Genomic DNA, 26109 nt, shown 5'->3' with positions numbered 1-26109 from the left:
TAATAGAATGATTCACGAGTACTTAAGCACGTACCTAGACTGTATTTATGATCCTTATGTACTTGGGATAGACGATATTTAGACCTCCGGCTGGAGGTGGGTACTAAATAGGTACCTAGTCAGTAAGTTCGTAAACCTAAAATTAATTCTACTAAAAGGTAAATAACTACTACTAAATCTAACTACTGAAATTTTATTGATTTCAAATCGCCACCCGCTAAAACATCAAACGATACCAAGACATCATAACAGAGGGGTGAAACAAAGCGTTTTATTTCAGACAAATGCAGGCTGCACTAGGGTCGCTGCCTCCCGACCCTCTGAATTTTAAAAACCCACTTCAGTACTCGCCTGCCCGCCGTTGCGAACGGTCGCGCGCTCGCGGCACTCCCACCTCGAACTTTCATCCAAATACCAAATTAAGTGTTTGAATCCATCGATGACGTAAGCAGGTAAGTTGAAGCATTTTTTTTTCTTTTTTTTTTTGGGGCCTGGGAGGGAAGCCTTGCTGGTTTAACGGACAAAGTTTGGTAGTTAATCTTACAGAGTCAGTTGGGTCGGCTTATTAAAAAAGTTGGGGCGGGCATTTAAAAAGCTATCGTATTCAAATGTCTGTGGTTCCGCGGTTTTATAGGGTGATTCCGGAGGTATAATATTCATTAGGGTAAATGCGCTCGTTTAGTATTGTTTTATCGTCCTAAGGCTAATATGTTTTTGATGGGGCGGCCGGCTAAGAAGAAAATTTATATTTCCAATTCCAAAGACTAAACATCGGTTTAAATTTGTTGGGTACTTGGCTATGTTTTTTCGGTGCCTTTAAATATTCTAAAGTATGTTGTGCATTCCAATAAAGCCGTTGAATATTCTTGTATAAACAACATGTTAAATATTATTGTTTAAATTTTAATCCATGGGAGAATCATAAAATCATAAAAATTAGATCTTAGGAAAAATGGCTCTAATAGTTTTCTTAGGTAGGACCAATATTTTGTGGTTTTCCCACATTGTCTCATATTTATTTGACCTCTTGTATAGTATAAGTTATTTCAAGTTATTTTCCTGACGTTGCTATGTAAGTACCTAAAATACAATTATTATATGTATATCGGAATCCTACTTTATTTAAACTTCCTAAATATCTATTTAATCGGTACTGAATCCTGAAGTTTTACCGGACTTCGCTTTAAAAACTGTCGGCTACATAATTCAACGGACGTGCAAGAGGCGAGGAAAAGTTTGGGAACCTTTATACGTCGGTGTATGAAACTATTTTTAGCTTATCAGATCTCTTTGATAAAAAAACTGAATTTGAGAAGAATATAGAGGTACGTAGGCACGTTAAGCATCCCGTTACACCGATATATAAAATGCCTAATTTTAAACACTAAACTTGTCCATTCAGCTTCAATAGTAGTGTATAAAACAATGCGCCAAAAGTATCTGCCGCCCGATAATAGTGTTGTAAATACGCGTAGGGATTATATCTCTACAGTTCGTGTTTAAAAATATCTGCCGTATTCGAACTTCAAGATATTCACAAGAGAAGACACGTTCTAGATCCATTCTAGATACGTTATAGTTTAGATATCAACTAGTTCTCTTTTGCAGCGCAATTCGGGCAACTAATGTCACTTTTACGTTAGATAGAGTAAGATATCTATTAGATGTGAATTAGATCTCTAAGTCATATCCTGTGGAAATAGTTCAAGAGTATCTCCAGAATCGCGCAAATGTCAAATTTTACAGGTTAGATCTTAAACATATCGTTATCGTATCTTGGTGATGTCTAATAGATGTCTATTTCATAATCCGAATCGGGCCCTATGTCCGCTTTGACACATCATTGCTAGTGACTAGTGACCCGCTAGGTAGATTCTCTGTTCGTAGCCGCTTATCGCTACACTCATTTTCATGCGGCGACACCAACGACGCGGCAACAATAATGCACATTAGCGCTTCAACACTAAAGCTGCTGCAGTGGCAATCCAAATGTACCTTTAAGTTTCTCCTAACTTTATAATAAAATAAAAATTTATTCTACAAAAGGTTAATGGTACATAAATAATCATACAAAAGTAACTTAAATATATCTAAATATTAAAAAAAAATAATCTAAAAGACCTCCGCGGGCTGTACCGGGTGCAAAGGTGCCCATGATACTTGCCGCGTTACCACGTTGGATAACTTTATAATTGTTATTAGTTTACAACGATATAATAGCTGTAAATTTTATATTAAAGGAAAAAATGGAAAAATTACGCTTCCGGCAGGACTTGGAATATCGCTCGCAGACGTATCTGCATGTTTAAAAAACAAAATAGATATAATAGCTGTGTTGAAACTATAAAGTACCTCGAGTACCTACATATAGAGTTACCTTAAGTGCGAAAAGCTACAGTATCTACTGGTGTTAAGGATAGAGAGTCTCCCAGGGGCACCGTGTGGAGCGGGATTCGCCAATTCAAAATTTATTATGGACATGTTATTCTTATTATTTTATTTATTTTTCGTCTTAAGTTAGGTTGTTTAACATGAATACAAAAGTAAAATACAAAAGCACATAAAAAACAATAATAAATACATATAAACACATTATATTGTTATTGTCCATTTATTGTAAACTACGTGTATATGTGAGGTGTGCAATAAAGAGTATTGTATTGTATTGTATTGTATAAAAAACCTAACCTAGGGTGCCGCCGGCAGCGGGGCAGGGCCCAAGCTGCCGGTGGTCAGGGCCGCAGAGTGAGGAACCGACGTACTATACGCGCCGTGTCCAAAATTACCGCCTTCTGCATCTGACCCTTGATTCAACCACCCAGCGAGAGTCTCTCTAGGTGTTGGTATTTATTCTTATATTATTACGTGCAGCGTATCTTGCTCGTACTAATATGTAGGTGAATGGTAGGAGAGCGAGTAGTGTAAAAATTATGTTCAATTTTGTTACATAGGTAATGGTTCATTTAAAAAAATTGTAAGACTTTTAGGTGGCTGATTATGTCCCGTTTCAAAAACTATACAGGATGATTCAGGAGACGTGAGCAGGACTAACACTGCGCATTTCGTAAATTATAAGCAACTGTTTCCTATCAGTATTAGTGAGGATAACGTTAATTTTCTAGTCGTGGTGAAAAAAAAAGTTATTAATTTATTTACGACATGGATGGTCACCCTAACATTAGAATACTAAACTATCGATATTCTGTGTCAAATTGAATGTCATCACTGTCATCACGGTCTGGTTACTTTTGAAAACTCGTATCTCACTCAGGTTTGACATTTTATTTTCTTCGTAAAAGAGGTTTTATGTTTAATTAGGTCTTGTAGGGTGACCATGATTGTAGGGAATTAAATTTGTCCTCACCAAAAAGTAAAAAAATAGGAAAAAGTGTAGTTGTTTCACCTAAATACGACGGTGATCGATCAATTATCAGTTACTGAGTGTGCAGGATTAGTCCTGCTCACGTCTCATGAATCACCCTGTATAGTAAAGTACCTAAGGCTTCGAGCAACACCGGCTTCCGACACATCGGAAGGGAGGGGCCCGAGCGATATGTTACCGTAAAAATCTATCTGCCATTTTTTAAAGGTGCACTCAGTCGCATTTCTTACACTCTTACATACAAAATCCAATCTGTAATGACGACAAAGACAAATTTTGCAAACCTCGATCTCTTTTTGTGTACGGACGAGTGACAAGTGTCACAACACGCACACTAACACATTTTCGTCGAAGAATTTTATTGCATTCTGAGAGATGAGAAGTCGGATTTGTCGCTTGACCGATCCGCAATTTGTACTAGGCGAGCAAAATCAATAAATCCAACAATTACACGAGACTAAAATACAATAATTGTGTTTAAATGTAATTAAACGTATGATATGTAAAAAAAATATTACTTACATGTGAAACGTAACACCTTCTTTTTGTAAATTTGGTGCCCCCGACCTCTTTTTACGACAAAAAACCGAGCAATTAGGCATTTTTTCTGCTGCTGTGTTCACGCGCGCGTCTGGTCTCGGTCTAGTGAAAAATCCGAGCGCAACTAGTTTTATTACCCGCACTAGATCAGTTGATCTTGTACCTAGGCAGAGGGGAAATAGTGCGAATGCCGCCTCCCTTTCGTGTTGCTCGAAGACCTAAGGCAAAACAGTCGTGTAAAAAGCTCACTAGGTATGCTATAGGAATAGCAACACTACTTAATATGATATGATAGCAGGGTAACTGCGCCGTATTTCCGGCTTACGTCTCCGGGTAAGTGGACTCTGCCTGAATGATATGTACCTGTACCCAAAATAAGCTGCGCCAGGCGAGATACGGGTGTACGTGGCCGTGGTAATTGTGAAAAAGTGTTATATACGTAGGTACCCCGGGGTTTTGGGTGAGGGAATGATTTCATGTATTTTTCTTGTAAATCTTTGTTTATTGTAGTAGTTAATAAATTATAATAAATAGTAGTTTTATCTATCTTTTGGACCAGTGTAAAACATTCTCGCACCCAATCACGCACACTCGGGATATCTTATACCTTTAAACGAGCAATTCTTGTATATTAACTAATTTATTTATTTATTTATATATCTCGGAAACGGCTCTAACGATTTCGATGAAATTTGCTATATGGGGGTTTTCGGGGGCGAAATTCGATCTAGCTAGGCCTTATCTCTGAGAAACGCGCATTTTTGAGTTTTTATATGTTTTCCGAGAAAAGTTCGGTCTCCCAGATATTAAATTAATAAATACTGAACTTTCGCCTTTAGCTTTTCTATCAAAACAATATCAAATCAAATTAATATTTATAAGTTTCGAATGCTTCTCCAGCTGTCGCTCGATTTCCCGCCGTGTTCCGTCCACTTTAATGAGCTATTTACGCGTAGGATAAAAGAAATCACTGACATCAAAGATAACTGCGTATCCTCAACGTAACTATCGCCCCTGTATCGTTTGCAATAAGGGCGGTAATGGCGTGAAGGGTAAATAACAAGCGGTGTATTTCTGGTTGATGAGTGGCGGCGAGTCGAACGCTCTGGAAAACCAGTTTCAATTGAGATTCATAATGATTCTTGTTCGCCATTTAAAGCATGACACGTTAGAACGGTCTGGGATCGGGCCGAGCCCTCCGTTACTTCGTTTTCTATGACGGGTGATTGGTGATCAGTGACCACGTGATGCTTTCTATAGAAAATTGAAGTGTCGGTCGCTTCGACACGGACCATTCTGCGCCCGATTCGGATTATGAAATAGACATCTATTAGACATCTTTTAGATATCACCAAGATACGATAACGATATGTTTAAGATCTATCCTGTCAAATTTGACATTTGCGCGATTCTGGAGATACTCTTGAACGATTTTCACAGGATATGACTTTGAGATCTAATTCACACCTAATAGATATCTTACTCTATCTAACGTAAAAGTGATATTGGTACCCCGAATTGCGCTGCAAAAGAGAACTAGTTGATATCTAAACTATAGCGTATCTAGAATGGATCTAGTACGTGTCGTCTCTTGTGAATATCTTGAAGTTCGAATACGGTAGGTAGTCTAGCGTGAATCTTCCTAAAAAGTCCTTGTTTAGACCCGAGACCTGACCTGACCTACATTCCTGACTCGGCTTAGGTCTCAAAGTTAACATGTAATCGGTGATTTGTCCAAAGGTCAAGAAAATTTGCATAATTGTCATAGTCATTTTTCCTATCCAATCTACATAGGAACTAACAAAATTCCATACTACATAAATTGTTGCCATGTTTAAGCATTTTACGTCACAAATGTGACAGAGGGCTGATTTAGTTAGACGGCACGACTTTTAGTTACATTGCGGACTGTTGGTTACGTCCAATTCAACCGACCGATCAAAACCCGCAATGTAAAGAAACTCGCATGCGAGTTCTCGCATCGTCTAAATGAGAAGTGGGAAGTGGCGCCCTCATTACAAGCTTTTATTTAGTTTCACCTGACCGTTGCCTGTGTGTAATCAAATCTTGTAAGTTAAATTTGATCCACTTCCCCGTTTCCGATTGAGCTGAAATTTTGCATACATACGTAAGTCGGATGACAAGGCAATAGTATGGTGTCATCGAGCTGATCTGATGATGGAGACCGGAGGTGGCCATAGGAACTCTGTGATAAAACAACGAAACCTAATTGTGTTTGGGGTTTTTAGAATCGTCTCGATGAGTATTCGTTGTCTGTGGAAAAAAAGTACAGTCGGCGATAAAAGCTTGTACCAAAAATGAAATTTTTGCCAAAAACTTATTAATTTGCTACTATTTTATGTCGCACTGTACTCTGCCCCTTCACGTAACAGCTGCAACTGCACTACTGTTGCAGCGTTGTTATTGCCGCCGCTGTATCAGTTTATTTCCTTGATTAAATTAATGATGTAATGAAAATCATAAATATCATAATACTGCCGTATTCGAACTTCAAGATATTCACAAGAGACGACAAGTACTAGATCTATTCTAGATACGTTATAGTTTAGATATCAACTAGTTCTCTTTTGCAGCGCAATTCGGGCAACCAATGTCACTTTTACTTTAGATAGAGTACGATATTTATTAGATGTGAATTAGATCTCTAAGTCATATCCTGTGGAAATCGTTCAAGAGTATCTCCAGAATCGCGCAAATGTCAAATTTGACAGGTTAGATCTTAAACATTTCGTTATCGTATCTTGGTGATGTCTAAAAGATATCTAATAGATGTCTATTTCAAAATCCGGTTCGGGCTCATAGTCGCTGTAATGTGGCGGGGAACATCATACCAGTAGGCTTAGCACATGTTTGGCGCGACAGTATGTCGCAGCGAGATAGCCTACCCGTCTTTTTCTATGTTACTAAAAGAAGGACAGGTAGTCTAGTCTATCGCCAATCATGTGCTAGTCTGGCTGATAGAACAAATCTCTGTATGAACAGGGGTGCGAAACTCCTGACTTCGGTCAAACTCGGCTCCGCTCGGCTCAGCATTGCTCCGACAAATTATTAGGGTTGGCACCACTTGCCTTCCTTTGGCGTGCACGACCACAGATAAGATAATCACTTGAATTTTGACAACCCTAAATAGCCGAAAGGGACAGTGCCATATATTAGAAAGGGACGGCATGATTCGACCCTGAACCGCTGTCAAACTTCGTTTTTGTAGGAAGTTTCCTTTCTGTACGGTAGTACTATTAATTATTCTGTGGTATGAAACAGTGAGTTTGTCCACCCGAGCGCGCAACCTACGAGCGATTGGAACAGCGCCCCTGATCGCCGCCGGCCCGCTCGTTATCTCATTTCCAGGGGTCATTTGTTCATCAAGCCACGCAGTTTGGCCTCTCCATTCGCACATCATATTTTATACACAACGTCCCAATGGACGCGGTTTTGATGAAAAACAAAAACCCACATCACACATTCATGGACAAGTAAATTAAAAATATAAATGAATGTGACTTTTTGAATGAAAATGAAGCTTCATTCAAATGGGGTTTTCGATTTGGCCGGCGGGGAATTGCTAAATTTTGCTGACAGTTGCAATTCGGTTTAAGTTCAATTGCAAATATTAGAGTGGAGCCACACAATTTGTGGTAACCAATGGTACTTAATTGAGTATTGTCAGGAGAGTTCGTTCGGCGTACGGTTACTGTAACAAAACTGATAATTAAGAGCGTTTTCACATTTCACATCCGATTGTCAGATGTCGGACAGTATGAAAAGGCTCTAACGGTCACATAACTGTAGGCCTAAATACTTATAGTTTCTTATTTATAACTAAAAGGAGTTGTGATATTAATCTTCACTGGCAGAGCGGTATGAGACTAACATTTCTTTTACAATTTCTTTTCAGATGCTTATTTTTTACAGAGTAAGTTTGAGGTCTGAGTTTGAGAAACTATAAGCCAAAATTCAAAAAGAATTAATACCTTTCAAACTATTTAACATTTACAAATTATAATTATGCTGGAAATGACCGGCTGTTGTCAAAAAATAAAACGGGACGTTATTAAATTGAATTTAAATACCTAGTTTTATTAAACACCTTATATAAGTCTCGCAATTAGAACTAATGAATCAATATACTCACGGGTAAAAAACGGTGGTAATGCATAAGTCTGCCTATCTGCCTACAGCCATTTATCGGTGCTATATCTACCTGAGTACAGTAAACTAACCAAACAAGTAGGAAGCCATGGAGCGCGGACAATTTCTTGGCAAAACTAATATTGTCCCGTAAGCGACACGACTTTAATCAGCGACGCGGTAGATAACGGCCAAATGGCCCGGGCCCGGGGGACAGATTTGTCCTTCTGCTAATGACTCACGCTAAACCGAGCCGGGGCCTAGCCGGACGCTTCCTTTTTCTATGGAAAGCGCCACGTAATCACCGATCAGCCGTCATAGAAAATGACATGTCGGACGCATCGGCCCGGGGTCGGCCCGGTCTAGCGTAAGTCATCCTTTACTGTTCATTTGTTTGTTCGTCTTGGCGTAATTATAAGGTAAAATACTTTGATAAAGCCTGTCATATAAGCCTAAACTCGGCGTTACTAATAGCTACCGAAGAGTCAAACTGTCCACCTTCTGCCATCATCATCATATCAGCCCGATGGTACCTAATTATCGTATTGTCATTTGTATGGCAAAGTTTCTAATCGATATACGGATATTCACGGTCGGGTGTCACCCATTTAAGGGTGACACCCGACCGTGAACATCAGTAGTGCCACCTATAAAAATTCGTAAAATCATATAAAATGAAAGCGATGGAGTAAATCCTGAGCTATTTAATATAAATTACAATTACTCTTCTTAAATATATTTCACAATTTTGATTGAATTTTAGGGTGACACCCACAATTTTCGCACCGGGTGCCACGCCACTGTAAGGGGGTATTCTGTGAAATTTTCAACTGTTATCACGGTTCATGAGACAGCCTGGTGACAGCTAAACAGACAGATGGACAGTGGAGTCCTAGTAATAGGGTCCCTTTTTTACCCTTTGGGTACGGAACCCTAAAAAGGTACTTAATACAAGTGCGTAGGAAATGCACTGAATGTTAAAAGTTCACCAAAATGTCATAACCGCGAAAAGTAAAGGTCAGCAGTTCACAAACTGATTAATAATGGTCTATTTACCCTTCAGGTATATTTCCAATTACTTTTTCTTTTCTACGTATAGAATACTAGCTTTTGCCCGCGACTTCGTCTGCGTGGAATCAGTAACAGCAGCTAGTGTAAGCATAGCGCCTGAATAAAGTGTAATAGCAATCATTCAATTTGAGTATAAGTTTACATCAATGATCAGGCAATTCATTAACTCTTTCAATTCCACCCCCCTTTGCACTCTCTTCAGGGATGATTTCCGACATAAAAACTATCCTATGTCCATCCCCGGGACTCCAAATATCTGTATACCAAATTGCAACTAAATCGGCTAAACTGGTAACCATGGTAACGCCAGGTTCAACCGGTTAACCCCGGGTTAGTAGAATGGTGCAAGTGGGCCTTAAGCGTGAAGACGTAACGTAACACACTTTGACAGACAGACACACTTTCGCCTTTATAATATTTGTAATATTAGTATGGATTCGTAAAAATAATATTCCAAATGAAAACAAAACAGACCCTCATTTCGCTACGAGGGTTTCCTTGAATAATTTTTATTCACAAAAGGCCACAAAGTACCTTGTTATTACTTAAGTAAGTGGATTGGCATAAGCAAATACCTGTTATGTTTTATATTTCAAATACAGCGGGTGAAATAAAGTAGGCGAATTCTTTTATATTGAGTAGCCCTTGTAGTTGTATTCTCACTTTCTTTGGACATATTACACCTCGAGGCGATACATAGTGTATGTATGTTTGTTTATGACACTCTAAAGATCAATCGCGTGGGCTGATTTTGATGATTATGTCAATTGATTTAACCAGCCCTAAAGGATGACCCATGCTAGACCGGGCCAGGGCCGGGCTGGAGCTTCCGACGCTTCGTTTTCTATGGAAAGCATCACGTGATCGCCGATCAGCACCCCAAGCACATGCGACAGTAAGTATCTCGCGGCGAGATAGACTACCCGTCTTTTACTATGTTAACAAAAGAGGGACGGGTAGTCTATGTCGCCGCGAGATACTGTCGCACCAATCATGTGCTAGCCCGGCAGCCGTTGCAGAAAATTACATGTCGGACGCTTCGGCCCGGTCTAGCGTGAGTCATCCTTAAATCAGATATTTCGAAAATATGTTCATATTCATATCTCTTTATTGCTATCATGTTCATCAGAATATTACGCAATATGGCCACTTATTAAGGTCGCATTTTCATCGTTACAATATAGTTTCTAGAAATTCCTGAAATTTTCGCTGGTCTTGTTTATTTCTACCGATATATTTGGCAACGGGTGCTTTTTATCGGGTGACTGGAAAATAGCGCTCTCGATACGTGAAAGTTATGCTTTGAAAATACTATTTACAAGGAGCATGTTTTCATACGAGTTTTGAAGGGAAGGCATTTACCGTGTTTGTAATTTACATGTACCTACACAGGACACGTTTACATGATTAAATTTAAATTCGCTTTACATGATTAAATTTAAATTCGGTGTACATGATTAAATTTAAATTCGGTTTATCGCGGACGGTCTAGAACGCAAAATGACTACTGTAATATTTTGTCCATTTCGCTATTACTCTAAATACATTGCAAAGGGTCTAGAACGCAAAATGACCACCACATTTTATATAGCAAGGTTAGGTTCGTTAGGTATCTTCAAATGGCCGAAGGCCAAACAGCACGGAACTCGCGCGGCTAGAAGATGTTGATGTCAACTTGAGCCAGTCTTCTCCGAGACCACGGGGACAACGCCGTCCTCGAAACGTCGGAGGTAAATCTTAAAAATACGCGATTAAGTCCCGTTGTGCAGTTTGATAATGTTTAATAATCGTGAAAGTTTAAATCAGTGTTTAGGTAAAATATTACACTAGTAATTTTGCGTTCTAGACCGTCCGCGAATAACCCTTTAAATTGTGAATGAGAATATGTGTTTGCATTACAGCGCGATGTAAAATAGAGTATAACTAGTAATGTGTTAATCAGTGTATTAAAACTAGGTCTTAACGTTTAAGTCTAGGCAAAAAATTGGGACCAGTTAAAATACACGTTCAAAACTTGAACTTCCAGAGTCCGCATTAGACTTAACAAATTGTTACGGTTTTATTAGGGTTCCGTACCCAAAGGGTAAAACGGGACCTTATTATGAAGACTCTGCTTTCCGTCCGTCCGTCCGTGCGTCCGTCCGTTTGTCACCAGGCTGTATCTCACGAACCGTGATAGCTATACAGTTGAAATTTTCACAGATGATTCAATGATGAACCAATTTTTTTATAAAAAAAACATACAATACAATACCCTATTGAGCTACATGCAAACCAGTTAGTGATAAATGGGCTTGTATGTAAGCGCAACTAGATTTGTTTTCGCACATTGTACGGCGAGCATACTCGCGGAGAGTTATTTTTCATGTAAACGAGATGGAATAAAGGGGGCGCTATATTTTACGCTGTTTTTTGCCTCGAACAATACACGGTTATTCCGAACGATTTCCGAGTACCCAGATACACGCGAGCAGTGGCGGGTTTGCCCTAAGGCTCAGTAGGCCTAGATAATAAGGGCGGTAAGATATTAGGGGCGGTAGCAAGGCGGCAGTACTCTACAACCAGAATTTTGACATCGAAATCATCGTAAATTTGATGAAAGCCATTTTCAAAAGAAGAATGAATATCAAGACTACAGTTGAAACGAGCCTTTAGGTCCCTGTACCCTGGTTACTCATAGTATCCGTCTCACCGACACTTTACAAGCCGTGGAAATGTTCCCACTGGCAGATAAAGCCGTCGTGGATGTGAAAGGTTTCGCGCGGGCTATACTCTGCATTCATGCCGGCTTGAATTAGTTGTTCAGTATTTTAAACAAATAAAAGCATGTTTTCAGGTCTTGCCTGTGGAATGGAAATGTATTCTATGATGGAATAATAACTTTAAACGAGCAATTCTTGTATATTTATTTAATTTATATAAATATTTCGGGGATCTCGGAAACGGCTCAAATGATTTCGATGAAATTTGCGATATGGGGGTTTTCGGGGGCCATAAATCGATCTAGCTATGGCTCATCTCTGGGAAAACGCGCATTTTTGAGTTTTTATATGTTTTCCGAGCAAAGCTCGGTCTCCCAGATTTTTTTTTATTATTATAGTTGAGTAAGAAATTTTTAAATGACTTTGCTTGAAAACTGTATTTTTTATGTCATCCTGTAATACATCTCCATTCAGATTTCACAGCATGTTATTATGGTGTTGATCTTATTTCGATACAATCTTGAAATTACAATTACGATACAAGCTCAAAAGTTTTCATGTTCTTTCATTTGTATTCTGCTCTTTCGCACTCTAGAAAAGCCCGTTATGGTATCCCTTTAACACATTTCAATTATTTTTAATAGTAAGCGTCATTTTAGATCTGTGCTCGACATAATACATATTATGATTCTTAGTGCTCACTGACATAATACAGACTAAAAGTACTATTACCTCGTATGTAAATTACACTTGTGCCTCGCACAGGCATCGAACACAATACCCAAGGCGTGGCTCCGTGCCATACATTCTATTATATCATATGATTCTCTGAGAAATTGCTTTAAATCTCGTATGAAACTGCAGTGAGCTGAATAGATTCGACATGACTAGACTTGGCACTTAGGTAAATGGCAGATGAAATAGTAAATGTGTGAATGTGTAAAGGCTCAAGGCTTGTAAGACTCAAACAATATTAATCTACGGTTAGGGGTCAAAATTTGTTAAAAGTTTACTTGACTTTGTGTTTATATATTTTGTTTATATTTCGTTACAATACTGAGTCCACGAGCACTTCAAAAACAGGTATTACCAAAGTATTATTTACATGCGTATTAACACAAATTTAGATGGTAGGTATATAAAAACATACCGGGTGTGGCCTGTAATATGAGCAAAAAATTAAACTGTAGGCTGTACTCCTCATACTGACCAACATTTGTTTAGCGACTTTTAAAAATAACTTGTGGTTTGATTTTTAATACACTTTAATGTTTTTTCTCAGACGCAATGTACTTATTGCGAATTTTGTTATGTTTAAGGCATGACAAGCAACGTCAATCACAATGATATGGCGTGGCGATGGCGTCCATTGAAGATAATATTTATTTAGTATGAAAAATAGAGAGTCTAAATAGTTCATAATTTTTAAAAGTTGCAGAACAAAAGTGTCACCGTTTGAGGAGTACAATCTATGTTTTAATTATTTGCTCATGTTACAGGCCACACCCGGTATATAACTTTGAGTGTAATTTGGTTCTATAATAGAAATGATTTGGGTTTATAGTCCAAATTACATTACATTGTTGTCATAACAAATATGCCAAACCAAAGAAACTTTAATTACATTGATGAAAGTATATTTTATTTATAACCTAACAAGAAAATTAAAAACTGTGAATATTTTTCGTGTTCATCATCATCTCAGCCATAAGACGTCCGCTGCTGAACATAGGCCTCCCCCTTGGACCTCCATAGGTGCCAGTTGGAAGCGACCCGCACCCAGTGTCTTCCGGCGGCCTTAACAAGGTCGTCCGTCCATCTTGTGGGTGGACGTCCTACGCTGCGCTTGCTAGTCAGTGATCTCCACTCGAGCACTTTTCGATCCCATCGGCCATCTTCTCTGCGTGCAATGTGGCTTTTTCGTGTTAGTTTTAGTAAAATTACATTGTCTTTTCTAAATAGACCCATATTAATCAAGCCTTGTCTTAATAAGTTGAAAAGTTTTTATTTTAATTTATATAATTTCTTTCCTAAAATCAGGCGACAACCCTGACCTAGTACTGACAGCTCATATTTTACCGAAAGAAATATTATCTTTAGATAAGAAAGAAGTGTAACACAGCAAATTAACAAAAGTTTTAATTGAATTTGGCACGGTACCGTAATATATAAGTTTTGTACGGAGTTTTTGATTGGTTACTGAGAGCGACAATAACAGTGTACCTTTACCTACCTACCTTTAAACTTTGTTATTTTTTGGATCAAAATCTAGTAAAATATTGATTATTATAGTTCTGCATGCTCGAGTCGATTTAAAACACTCCCTATGATCGTGTTATAATTTATCGCCACTCGTTGCGGATTTCCTGTTTTTCGCACTTGTATTGTAATGTACAGTCAGCAGCAGAAGTTGCTAGGGGCTGTCCATAAATTACGTCATCGATGTTTGACGATTTTGCCCCCCCCCCCTAAAATCATCCAAAAATCATGCTTCAAATCACCCCATTTCCTCCTACATCATGCTACCATCATCCGATGTCCAGACCCCCCCCCCCCCCTAAATTGAAATGACGTAATTTATGGATAGCCCCTAAGCGGGCCAGGTGTTCAAAATTACCTTGGCACGCTCTTTTTCTCTTAACAATAAAGTCACGTCAAGATCATTTTGAACACCTCGCCCGCTTAGCAACTTCTGCTGTTGACTGTACTATAAATATGTACCTACATGGAACGGGAAACTGTTGCTAGGATGCTATTAATTAAGGATACTCACATTAGACCGGGCCAGGGCCGGTGGGAGCTTCCGACGCTTCGTTATCTATGGAAAGCAGCACGTGATCACCGACCAGAAGTCATAGAAAATGACATGTCGGACGCCTCGGCCCGGGCACGGCCCGGTCTAGCGTGAGTCATCCATTAGGATGGTAGCATTGGTAGCTAGCACCCATTGACTGATGGTTCCCTTAAAAAAGTGTCCGGCGCGGCGACCTTATAAATGTAATAAAAACTATAAAGTAAGGTATAAAGTCTGCAAAGTTAAAACCACGGATTCCTGAGGATTTGCGAAGTATTAATTAAAGTTCCAACTGTCCATACCAAGCTGAATAAATCGAAGCGAAGGAATGGCTAAAGAAAATACTGATTACCAAAGACCAGTCAATATTTAAGACCGACAATAACACCAGGAAAGTCTACCACTTTATCTATAGGTAATTATTTAAAATATTAATCTAGAAAAAATCTGCCATGGAGTTAGACCAAAGTCTGCAACGATTTTGATAACACACGCAGTGCAAGTGTTATTTTAAACGTACTGTAAAATTATGACGTATAAATAACACTTGCACTGCGTGGGCTATCAAAATCGTTGCAGTCTTTTCTTGGTCTAACTCTAGCAGCAAAAAACAACAAGCATTGTCCAATTTGCTCCGCCGTTTTTTACAAAAAAGTTGTAAATAGGTACAATTTTGTAAAATCCACTTGTGTCACTATTATATTAAAATCTTAGTCTTGAAGTCTGTTGCATAAAACTACGTTTAACGAACCACAATCTAATTTTCAGAATGTCTTATTTGCGCTTTATAATGTCTAAACTTTGAACCTTATTCTTGAGTAATAAGTTCGCATTTTAACTACAACATGGCCTAGTTACTATGTTTGGAAAATTACTTATCTGGCTGCAGATGGGCATCGGTTTTCTCAATCTGCCATTCCTATTTTTTTTAATTTCGACTTTAAATAGCCTTGTAATAGAGTTGAATTTTGTAGGTATCTTAGCATTATAAGGAAGAGGTTTTTAGCGAAAACCTCTTCTTTATTTTGAACCTTAAGATTTCGAGATAGAGTCCTATTTTGTAACTGAAAACAGAAAGAGGTTTTGAAGATTATTAAGAGCAGATGGAGTTTTAATTAAGAGAGTTTAATTACTGCGGTTTCAATAGGAGATGCACGGACAGATCATTTCCATTCGTTTCATTCCGTTTGACAGTTTTTGTGCTTTAATTTATTTAGTGGTTATTTATTAAAATTGAAATAAGTTGGCGGTGGGTCTATTCGACTCTTCAAAAGAAGAGGCGGCCTAGCCACATTGACGATCGTTTGCTTTGTGTCTCTCTATCACACTTCCATATTAGTGTGACAGTGACAGTTGCGTTTCGTTCGCTTCGGATGGATTGGCACGTTGTTTAAGTGCGACAAACCATAGATTGAAACATCGCTTTTTCGACAGTTAGTCAGTTAATTATGCACTCTAGTTACTGACTTGAACAAGGCTCGGAACCGGTTATTTTTTCATACAAAACCGGTATTATTACGATCTTTTTCTTTTTTTGGTTTATTATTCCATTTTTAATGGGACAATCTAATACGATGTTGTAAGGTACCTAAATACACGATTAAGGCCTACGTAAAAAGCATCAAATAATAAAAAAATATGGTTCTATTTCGGGTTTTTCAAAATAACCGGTTCCGGGCCCTGGACTTGAAACAATACGATAAGATACTGACTTGTCACTGACCAATTTGGAATGTAAGTCTTTAGTGGTCACAGGTTGGCCTGTAGCCAATGTCTGGAGTACTCTGGGGCTGGCTGGCGTCTTCATTAAATACAATGCATTTAACATTAGTGCTTCATGAGCTCTTTTATTTTGGTCTGGGCTTTATAGGCTTTTCTTTATGCGCTCCATTTATTAAGTAGGTAGGTACTTTAATTGTAATTTCATGTTTGGTGGAGCTTTTATAGACTACTGATAGTTTTTAACGTTGACGACTATATAAATACTTACTAGGTACTAATTGACGACATTCGAACAAAACTGCCGGCCTAGCCAAGGTGTCAATCGCTATCGCTTCGATAACGAAACGCTTTATGTCTCTCTATCACTCTTCCATAGTAGTACGACAGTGACAGTTGCGTTTCGATCGTTACGGAGCGTAAGTGATTGGCATGTTGGCTACGCAGCCTGTCTAGTTATTATTATCCACAGCCACGGGACTTAATCGCATAAAATTAAGTTTTAAAATTTACCTCGGACGTTTCGAGGACGGTGGCGTTGTCTCTCTGAGACCACGGGGACAACGCCGATCCCATCCCCGTCGTTGTGAATACTAATGAGTAACAATCATAAGTTTAAATCTGTGTAAAACTGTCTAGTATTTTAAAATCCGTTTACCTAAAGTTTAGTAAGAAAGGGTTTACATTTTAAATTTACTTCACTCCAACTAAACACATGTATTACCGTTATTATAAATTAATCTAATTTTGTAAAACGACCGCCCTTTGAAATATGCAATAAGGTTGTCTTTCCACACAATGCCCCTCATAAATATAACTCTATGTAACCAGGGCATCATAACCGCTTAGGGTTACCCGACAGATCGCTTGTTAATAGACGGCGCATACATGAATCGCGGGCGGTACGCATTCGCGCTCTTATATTGACTTAGCATGAAGCCGCTTTTGCTCAATGCTGATTTCAGACGATCAAATTCATGTATGTACTCGTAGTTAACTAAATTATGAACACCGAAAAAAAATCGAGTCAGGAGTACTATTGCACCATTATTGACCTATTGAATGTAAAAAATCTTAACATGATCTGTACGGATATGATGGTCATTCTTGTCTACGTGACAGCGTGATAAAACGGTGTCCGTCACTTTCTAACCCACGGTGTTAAAAAGTGACAGTTGTTTTATCACGTGGATAAAGAGGGATAAAACCATCCATAATACGCCGGCTGTTGTCGGATATGATGGTCGTTCTTGTCTACGTGACAGCGTGATAAAACGGAATCCGTCACTTTCTATCCCACGGTGTTAAAAAGTGACAGTTATTTTATCACGTGGATAAAGATGGATAAAGCCATCCATAATGCGCCGGCTGTTATTTAAATATATAAATTGATTTATATGTAATTAGAGAATTCGAAATTTTTAATTGGCCTACAAAGGTGAATTGGAGATACTATTGTGACTTCGCCGTCTTTGTAAACCTAGTTGTCTGTTTTCACTTACACTCACTTAGTAGCGATAAGATTGTGCTAGTGATATCATGTATATTCTATTATGTTATGAATTATATATTTATTTATTTATCATCATTAGGTACGTACGACAGAATTATATAGTTATTGGTGACCTCTTAGTTATTGGTGGCAATGACCTCTTAGACCTCTATAAACTTATAAACTATATAAAATCCATATAAACTACCTCATATAAAATACAAAGGCACTATGTATATTGTGTGTATGTTATGTCCGCTTATTGTACGAGTATGTTCGGAGCCTGTGGGCAGTAGTCTACGGATAACCCAAAAGGGAGCGGCGCAACTTTTCGTGTGGTTTTGATGTAATTTAATTAAAGGCAATGGCGGCGTTTGTGTTCTTACTCTGTGGCGGAATAAAACGTGTTTACGTTGTAGTAATATGTCTATCAAATGAATTCCTGTGTGTTTATAATATGTTTAATCTTTGAGCCTTATTCTTGAGTAGGTAATAAGTACGTATTTTTAACCGCCTTAAAAAAAAGGAGGTTCTCAGTTTGACCCGTATGTTTGTATGTATGTATGTATGTATGTTTGTCCGTGATTATCTCGCGTTTGGCTGAACCGATTTTGTTAACTACAACATTGCCTAGTTAGCCCCTATGACGGAATTAGCACAATGATCTTACTGGGAGCGCAGATGTGGGGAATTAACCAATAAATACTATATGTAGGTTATTTTTTTCAGGTACGAATCGCAATTTCCACATACCTACGCGGAAAACAGAAAATTATTGTAAGTTAAAACACATTTTTTTTTAATATAAAATAGTCTACTACTTAGGTAATTGAGGTATGCAATACAGATACGTTTATTTAAGTGTTTGACTTTAAATATAGGATTACAAAGTCAAAAATGTCGAGCCAGATTCGAACTCGTGGATCAGTGTCCTCTCAACTAACTGAGCAATCGAGGTTTGGTCAACCGTGAATCTTCTTTGATGAAGTAGGTGGTAGTAGTAGTAAATAGTAGTAGATACTTTATTGCACAAAGATAAAGATATATTAGTAGACAACTGCTGACTGCAAAAACTGCCGGAATTTTACTTACTTGGTTGGCGCGGTGACCCAAAATGAGTCTCGGCGTCCAACACAAGAGCACGCCACTTTGATCGGTCCAGAGCGGTATCTCGCCAGCTTTCGCCGACGCTGAGCTCACGGAGATCTGCTGGTCGTCCTAAATACCGTTGGGCCGAAATTTTCTGAAACTGTATTTTCAGTAGTGTCTGATCGAATCGAAGTTTCGGTTTCGATTTCGGCAGAATCCGGCACAAAAATCATGTTTCGGCCGCAACTAGAGCAAAGTCGAACCTTCGGTTTCGGTTTTGGCTAAAAATCCGGTTTAGGTCGGTCACTAATTAAAACAAACTTAATATTCATGAAAAATATTAATCTTAATTTAATTTCGTTTAGTAGTACCACTGTATACATATGTATATCTTGTATGTAAATAAATGATTTCTTTATTGAACCCTATAAAAATAAACTCCTCTGCTACCGACAGTACCTACTCATCAAATATTTCAGGTCTATCGTCTGCTCCTGAATTTGTATTCAGGTACTAAGTTCGCAAATTGTTAGTACTTTCGTAGGCGTTCCACTCTGCGGCGTAGATCACCTTAAGGGGCCCACTGATTAACAGTCCGCCGGACGGTATCGGCCTGTCAGTTAGAACAAAATTTTGATAGTTCCGAACAACTGACAGGCCGATACCGTCCGGCGGACTGTTAATCAGTGGGCCCCTTTACATAAATTCAGTACCTATTGGAACATAATCACATAATCAGAGAATCCTCACTGGGTTTGAAAATGGCCGTTTTTTCGTGTGGGACAAAGACGAATGAAACAATAGCTTCTCAGATATGAACTGACATTTATTCGCCGTGATACCTCATTTTAACCCACACAGTACATACATACACACATGACAAGCATTATGTAAAATATTTACAGGAAAGCGCTTAGAGCTAGACCAATAAAAGTCTGCAGCGATTATGATAGCCCACGAACTGCAAGTGTTATTTGTGCGTCATAATTTCATAGAAGTTTGACGTTTAAAATAACACTTGCACTGCCAAGGCAATAAAAATCGCTGCAGACTTTTCTTGGTCTAGCTCAACTAATAGACGTTCTTAAACTGACTTAGAAAATATTTCGATACATGTAGACTCAATATTTTGTTCTAAATTTATTTAAAATATTTGTATACATATAAATACAAAAAATATTTTGACGTATGTCCCAGTCCAGCCTTACTTACGGGAATTAGATGGAGTCTTGGAAATTTCGGGATATGAATTCAATGCATTGTAAGATTTGTGTATATTGTTTCATCTAGTGTGTAACATAGACTCCGCTTCAACTTCGCACAGTTTTACGTATTCACATCTCACATACCTACCAGCTGATAGGATTGTTGAAGTGCTAGTCTGTCTATCTATACCTACATACCTATTACAATTACCTAGCTTAGAATGTGGATAAGGGAGGCAACAGGCCCAATAGATGACACCCTGCTGTCACCTCTATTGACAATTACTTAAGTTTCAAGATGACATGTACTGGGACCGCGTCGAGCACCAGTACGTTTACCTTACATCGCGGGAACGCTAGGGTGGTTCACGTTTGTATGGGAAAAATTCAACCTCTAGCTAGAAGAAGCGGCACCCTCTCATTTTGTTACCCTTGTTCTGTTGACTAAATATGCCAAGTTTTGTAATCTTATCTGAACTACAAGGGGGTGCTCAAACACTTTGAAATTTTTCAAAGTTGTATGAAATTCAAAAAAACCAAGTTATTCTTTTTTTGAGTTTTATGTACGTAGTAGTTTTCACATTATTTGAAAGTGTGATTTAAAAGTTATTTGGTGAAAAACCATTTTTATTTCTATTTTTAATTATTTTTTAGGTGAAATACTAAAAATATTACTTTTGAAAAATTATAAAAAATAGAAATAATTTTAAATATTTTTCTACTTAAAAACTTATAAATCACATGTGCAAATAATGTGAAAATAGATACTTAAATAAAATTCTGAATAATAAATACTTGTTTTTTTTTGGTTTTCATACAACATACAAAATTTTCAAAGTGGTTGAGCACCCCCTTGTAGTTGAGATAAAATTACGAAACTTGGTGTATTTTATCAGCATAATAAGTGTAACAAAATAAGGGGGTGCCCCGTCGGAAAAAAAAAATGTTTTTTGAACCACCCTAGGGAACGCTGCCTGCGTGATGGGCACCTTGCCGATAGGCCTAGGCTTAGAAGGTATGTTTTAGGTATTTTTATTTTGTACTTTAGTTGTAGTTTAGTTATTTTATTTTATAAGTAGTCAACTACTACTAGACTTCTATGCGGCGCGCAAATAAAAAATACAATCCAATAAAAACAGCAATAAAAACCCTAACAAAGATTTGGTGATTTTCTTTTTACGCAACAAAAAACAAGATATTAATTTAAATTCAAATCACTCCTTCAAAGGCTGAATTTTCATTAAATAAATTAAAGAAAATTGTGTTCTTGAAAGACGTCTGGGCCCTAGAATCCTTGAAATAGCACCAAATTATAAATTAAATTATCCGTGAGAATCCGTGCCATGAAGTTGGTAATTGTATGATAAGATGAGGCATTTTGGTGCCGGTGGCTTAGTTGAGGTTAGTGAGGTACAGACAAGTGCAAAAATATGGGTGCATACAACTTACTCAAAAATATGTCCCATAGTTTTTGAATTCGTTGGGCCTTGGGGACAAGGCGCGCAGCGTAATATAAGGAGTTGGCCAAGCGCCTTAGGGCCACTTGCACCATCCCACTAACCCGGGGTTAAGCGGTTTAACCGTCAACCAAGTGTCAAATTGTACTGGTAACCATGGTAACTCCAGGTTTAACCGGTTATCCCCGGGTTAGTGGAATGGTGCAAGTGGCGCTTATAGACGCAACGGGTGCCCGGAAGGCTGGAGCTTACCTCGCCCAACCCGATGCGTTGCCGTTCAGCGTGGTAACGCCGCCAGCCTTCTGGGCACCCTACCGGAGGGCACAGACCTGGGGTCAATTTTTTATTTGCAGGTTTTTTACTTTTTAGGTAGTTTCAGTTAATTAGTTTAATTCTTTTTTTGTCTTTATTATTTTGCTTATATTTATATTTAAGTTTAGTTTTTAATTAGTTTTATGTTTAGATTATGTAGTGTATTTTTAACTGTTTGCCTAATAAATCAGATTCGTTGACATAAGAGTTTTGGAACATATTTTTGAGTATGATGAGAGATTACCACGAAATAAATCTCGGGAACATGGAAGACATTCACGGGAATATGCATTGTAATATTTTGGAGATGTTTTTTAACATAACACTTTAAACTCTCGCGTTTTGTACACATATTAATTCAATAAACGGGTCTACCGCAATATAATTTCATTGTTTTTGTCTTACGAGACGTTTTAGCTGATCAAGGAAAGAAAGCTTGCATCTAGAATTGTATTTTTGATGCAAGCTTTTATACTATAGTCTGTATCTTTAGGTATTTTAATAAAAGTATTCAAAATCTACCCTCAAATGTCTCTAACCCAGTTGAGGGTAGATGAAAACATTACATGATCAAATAACGATCAAATGACGATCCTTTTGTGAAATTCTTAGTGTTAAATTTGATCTGTATAATAATCCTAGCCTACATGAATAAAGTATATTTTGAGTTAAGTTGAGTTTGAGTAATGTAGGTTAAAGTTAGGCCGTTCAGTGACTGATCCAGGCGGTTTTGTATTTGGTTGGTTAACCAGTAAATGTTATAACTACCCGAAATGTACAAATTATTTGTCTACTTTTATTTAAATACCTAAAGATAAGGAATATAGTATAAAAGCTTGCATCAGAAATACAATATTTGACAAAAAAAAAATAGCACATCACTATAAGAGTATAGTGTGAATCAAACGATCTGAGCTAGTTTACTCAAAGAGTCTCAAGAATACAATACCATTGAGTGGTAAACCATAAATTAGGATAATTAACTCGTAGTAAAAGCAGATTATAACCGCCTTGAACTGTTAGTATACATTAACGACTCTATTTCTTTAAACAATAGACTACAAAATACACTAACTAAACAATGGCTAACCTAACTTTTTTTGCATTTAACGACCATCGACCCTTAAAAAGAATGCACTCTTTCCAAAAGATAGAATATGATATTATCTTTTTAGACCATTTTAACCCCATTCAACAAGAAATAAGGTTTAAAATTCAATGTGCATGCAATGTACTTCTAACTTATTTTGTAAGTAAATTGCTTGGCGCCTACGAGAACAAAAGCAGATAATAGGATTATAATAAAACAATGCCATTGTTAGTACAGGTAAGTGAACAAGCTCAGTTCAAATTTTTTTATCTATACCTACCTACCCAGCTTAATACAAATTGTGAGCGACGTCAATGAAGTTGGTCTCTAATACGCTGTGTCAGACTCTTAGCCTGAAGATCTCTTAGCTAACGAGAAATTAATGTCGGGGCTTTAATTTGAGAAGTAATTGCTATCAATTTTATTACTTTTGACTTTAAAATGATGTCGCAAGTTTCAAAATGTTATTTAATATATTTATATTTTGTTTCAATGAGTAAAGCCAGTATTTTATTACCTATCATGTTTCATTAATGATATCATAAAAGTTGCGATAAAAAAATATAGCCACCCGCGCCGTTCGCGAGTCATGTTTCGGAGAGCCTAGGTCTCCATTTTCAAGCACAGTATTACCTACGAAACCTCTCAAAATCAAGCAATGATAGAAAGCTTTTTCAACTTTTCGAGTATAATAAACTCATGGAAAAATAGAGAAGAAAGCAAAAAGAATATAGTTAATTTACTAAATTTGAAATAATTTTAGATCCAGTAATTAAACCTTTTTTGACGTTCCTCTTTTGCGTTCCTCTAAAGCTGGGACATCAGGTTAGCTGCGACCACGACCAGTGAAATATGTGTCGAAACATCGATAAATAAAGGTAATAAAATAGACCCGGCCGTCTATAATTTGAGTTAATATGTGTTCAAAAAACGTGAAAGTTTTAAATACATATTATACTAGCTGTTGCCCGCGACTTCGTCCGCGTGGAATCTTATCTTCAACATTTTAATTTAGTACTATAATTTTCATATCCAAGCAATGTTGAAATTAAGTACTTTCTTTTTTAGCAAGTAAGTGAATTTTGATGTTGGTTGCTGAAATTACTTTTCTTGTATTCTCATAATAGGTGCCTATGCCCTTACAATACAAAGATTCAAGTTCCGCACTCACAAAATATCTGATCTTCATAGAAACTTTCAACCCCTTTCTCACCACCATGGGGGATGATTTTCAAAAATGCTTGAATTAGTTTTTATGTTTTTTAATTTAATACCTTTTTTTGCAAATAGTTCAAGTTCCTAGCTTAAAATTAAATTTACACCCCAAGATGAACTTCCATCCCCTTTTTAACCCCCTTAGGGGTTGAATTTCCAAAAAAGTTGCACTTACTTTTTTTTGTAATCTAAGAAGTTTCAAAGCATTTGTAAAGGATTCAAACTTTGAACCCCATTTTAACCCTGTTAGGGGATGAATTTTACAAATCGCTGAAATCACTTTAATTGTCTTCTAATAATATCCCCAAATACAAAGATTCAAATCCCGCGCTCGAAAAATGTATGATATCCATACAAACTTTCAACCCCATTTTCACCACCATAGGGGATGAATTTTCAAAAACGCTGAAATTAGTTTTCTTGTATTTTAATTTAATACCTTTTTACAAAGTTTCAAGTTCCTAGCTTCAAATAATATTTGCACCTGAAGACGAACTTTCATCCCCTTTTTAACCCCCTTAGAGGTTGAATTTCCAAGAACGTTGCAATTACTTTTTTTTGTAATCGGTTATTATGCCTTTCTAAGAATTGTCAAAGCATTAGTAATGGATTCAAACTTTTAAACCCATTTTAACCCTGTTGGATTAATTTACAAAACTCTGAAATTACTTTTATTGTCTTTTAATAGTATCCCCAAATACAAAGATTCAAGTCCCGCGTTCGAAAAAATGTTTGATATCTATACAAACTTTCAACCCCTTTTTCACCACCTTAGGGGATGAATTTTCAAAAACGCTGAAATTAGTTTTCTTGTATTGTAATTTACAAAGTTTTTACAAAGTTTCAAGTTCCTTGCTTTAAATAAAATTTGCACCCTCAGACGAACTTTCATCCCCTTTTTAACCCCCTTAGGGGTTGAATTTTCAAAAACGCTGAAATTAGTTTTCTTGTATTTTAATGATATATTTTTTAACGAAGTTTCAAATTCCTAGCTCAAAAGAAAACTTAAACCCCATACAAACTTTCATCCCCTTTTTAACCCTGTTAGGGGATGAATTCTACAAAACACTGAAATTGCTTTTGGGTCATTCCATAAGAAACGCTACCAAAGGGTTGAAAAATGAAAACTGATTTAAGAAGTCAAAACTAACCTATTTCCATAGAAAACATACCGAACCTTCATGTCACAAAAAAAAAACCGAAAAAAATATGTTTTTTTATGGTATCTCCTGTACAAAAAAATATATTTGAATTTTTTTTTGCATTTAATCCTGTGATGTGGGGTGTCGTTGGATAGATCTTTCAAAATGAATAGGTGTCACCATCAACAAGTTTTTGATTAAGTGAATATTTTCGGAAATATTCGCATCGAAAGAAAAATAATTATGATATCTTCGAGAAACAGTTTTTATTGTTAAGATAATGTATTTTAAAATAATTCAGCATTTATTACTTATATTTTTAATCGAATTTATTAAAAATACAATAATTTCAATAAAATCAGCCATAATTTCGTATAAATCTGTCTTAATTTCGTACTCGTAACACCCGAAACGAACCATGAGTAACACCCGAAACAGGTAATTTATTTTATTAAAATTAAATAAGAAGTGATACTAAGTGTTACTTCAGTGTTTCAGTAGACTATACTAACTGTTATTACTTGACATAAATAAAACTGGAGCTTACTTGATAAAATTCGCTTAATTATGCATTTTGGTACTGCAGGTCAGAAGGTATAGGCGAATTCGCGTAACGCCCGAAACAGCTACTTTTTAGTGATTCTCTCGTTATTTCTCTTATACTTTAATAATGTGCGTACAGGAAAGGAAAATATTATCAAAGTAGTAGATGAATCAATAGTTATAACCTCCTAGTTCCTGTTACAATAT

At 37.1% G+C, this 26109-nt stretch overlaps 1 protein-coding gene across 1 annotated transcript in view; it reads left to right on the top strand.

The window, feature by feature from the left end:
- The first annotated feature begins 334 nt into the window (after window positions 1–334).
- Window positions 335–26109, top strand: part of LOC134674396 (uncharacterized protein CG3556) — a 188628-nt gene continuing 162853 nt past the window's right edge. Inside the window, exon 1 of the mRNA XM_063532465.1 lies at window positions 335–452. The gene's annotated coding sequence lies outside the window, so the exon portion shown is untranslated. The remainder of the gene's footprint in view (window positions 453–26109) is intronic.

This window comes from Cydia fagiglandana, chromosome 20 (assembly GCF_963556715.1).
Source record: "Cydia fagiglandana chromosome 20, ilCydFagi1.1, whole genome shotgun sequence".
Taxonomy (NCBI): domain Eukaryota; kingdom Metazoa; phylum Arthropoda; class Insecta; order Lepidoptera; family Tortricidae; genus Cydia; species Cydia fagiglandana.
The sequence above is the reverse complement of the archived record's forward strand: the minus strand, read 5'-3'. Positions and strand labels throughout refer to the sequence as shown.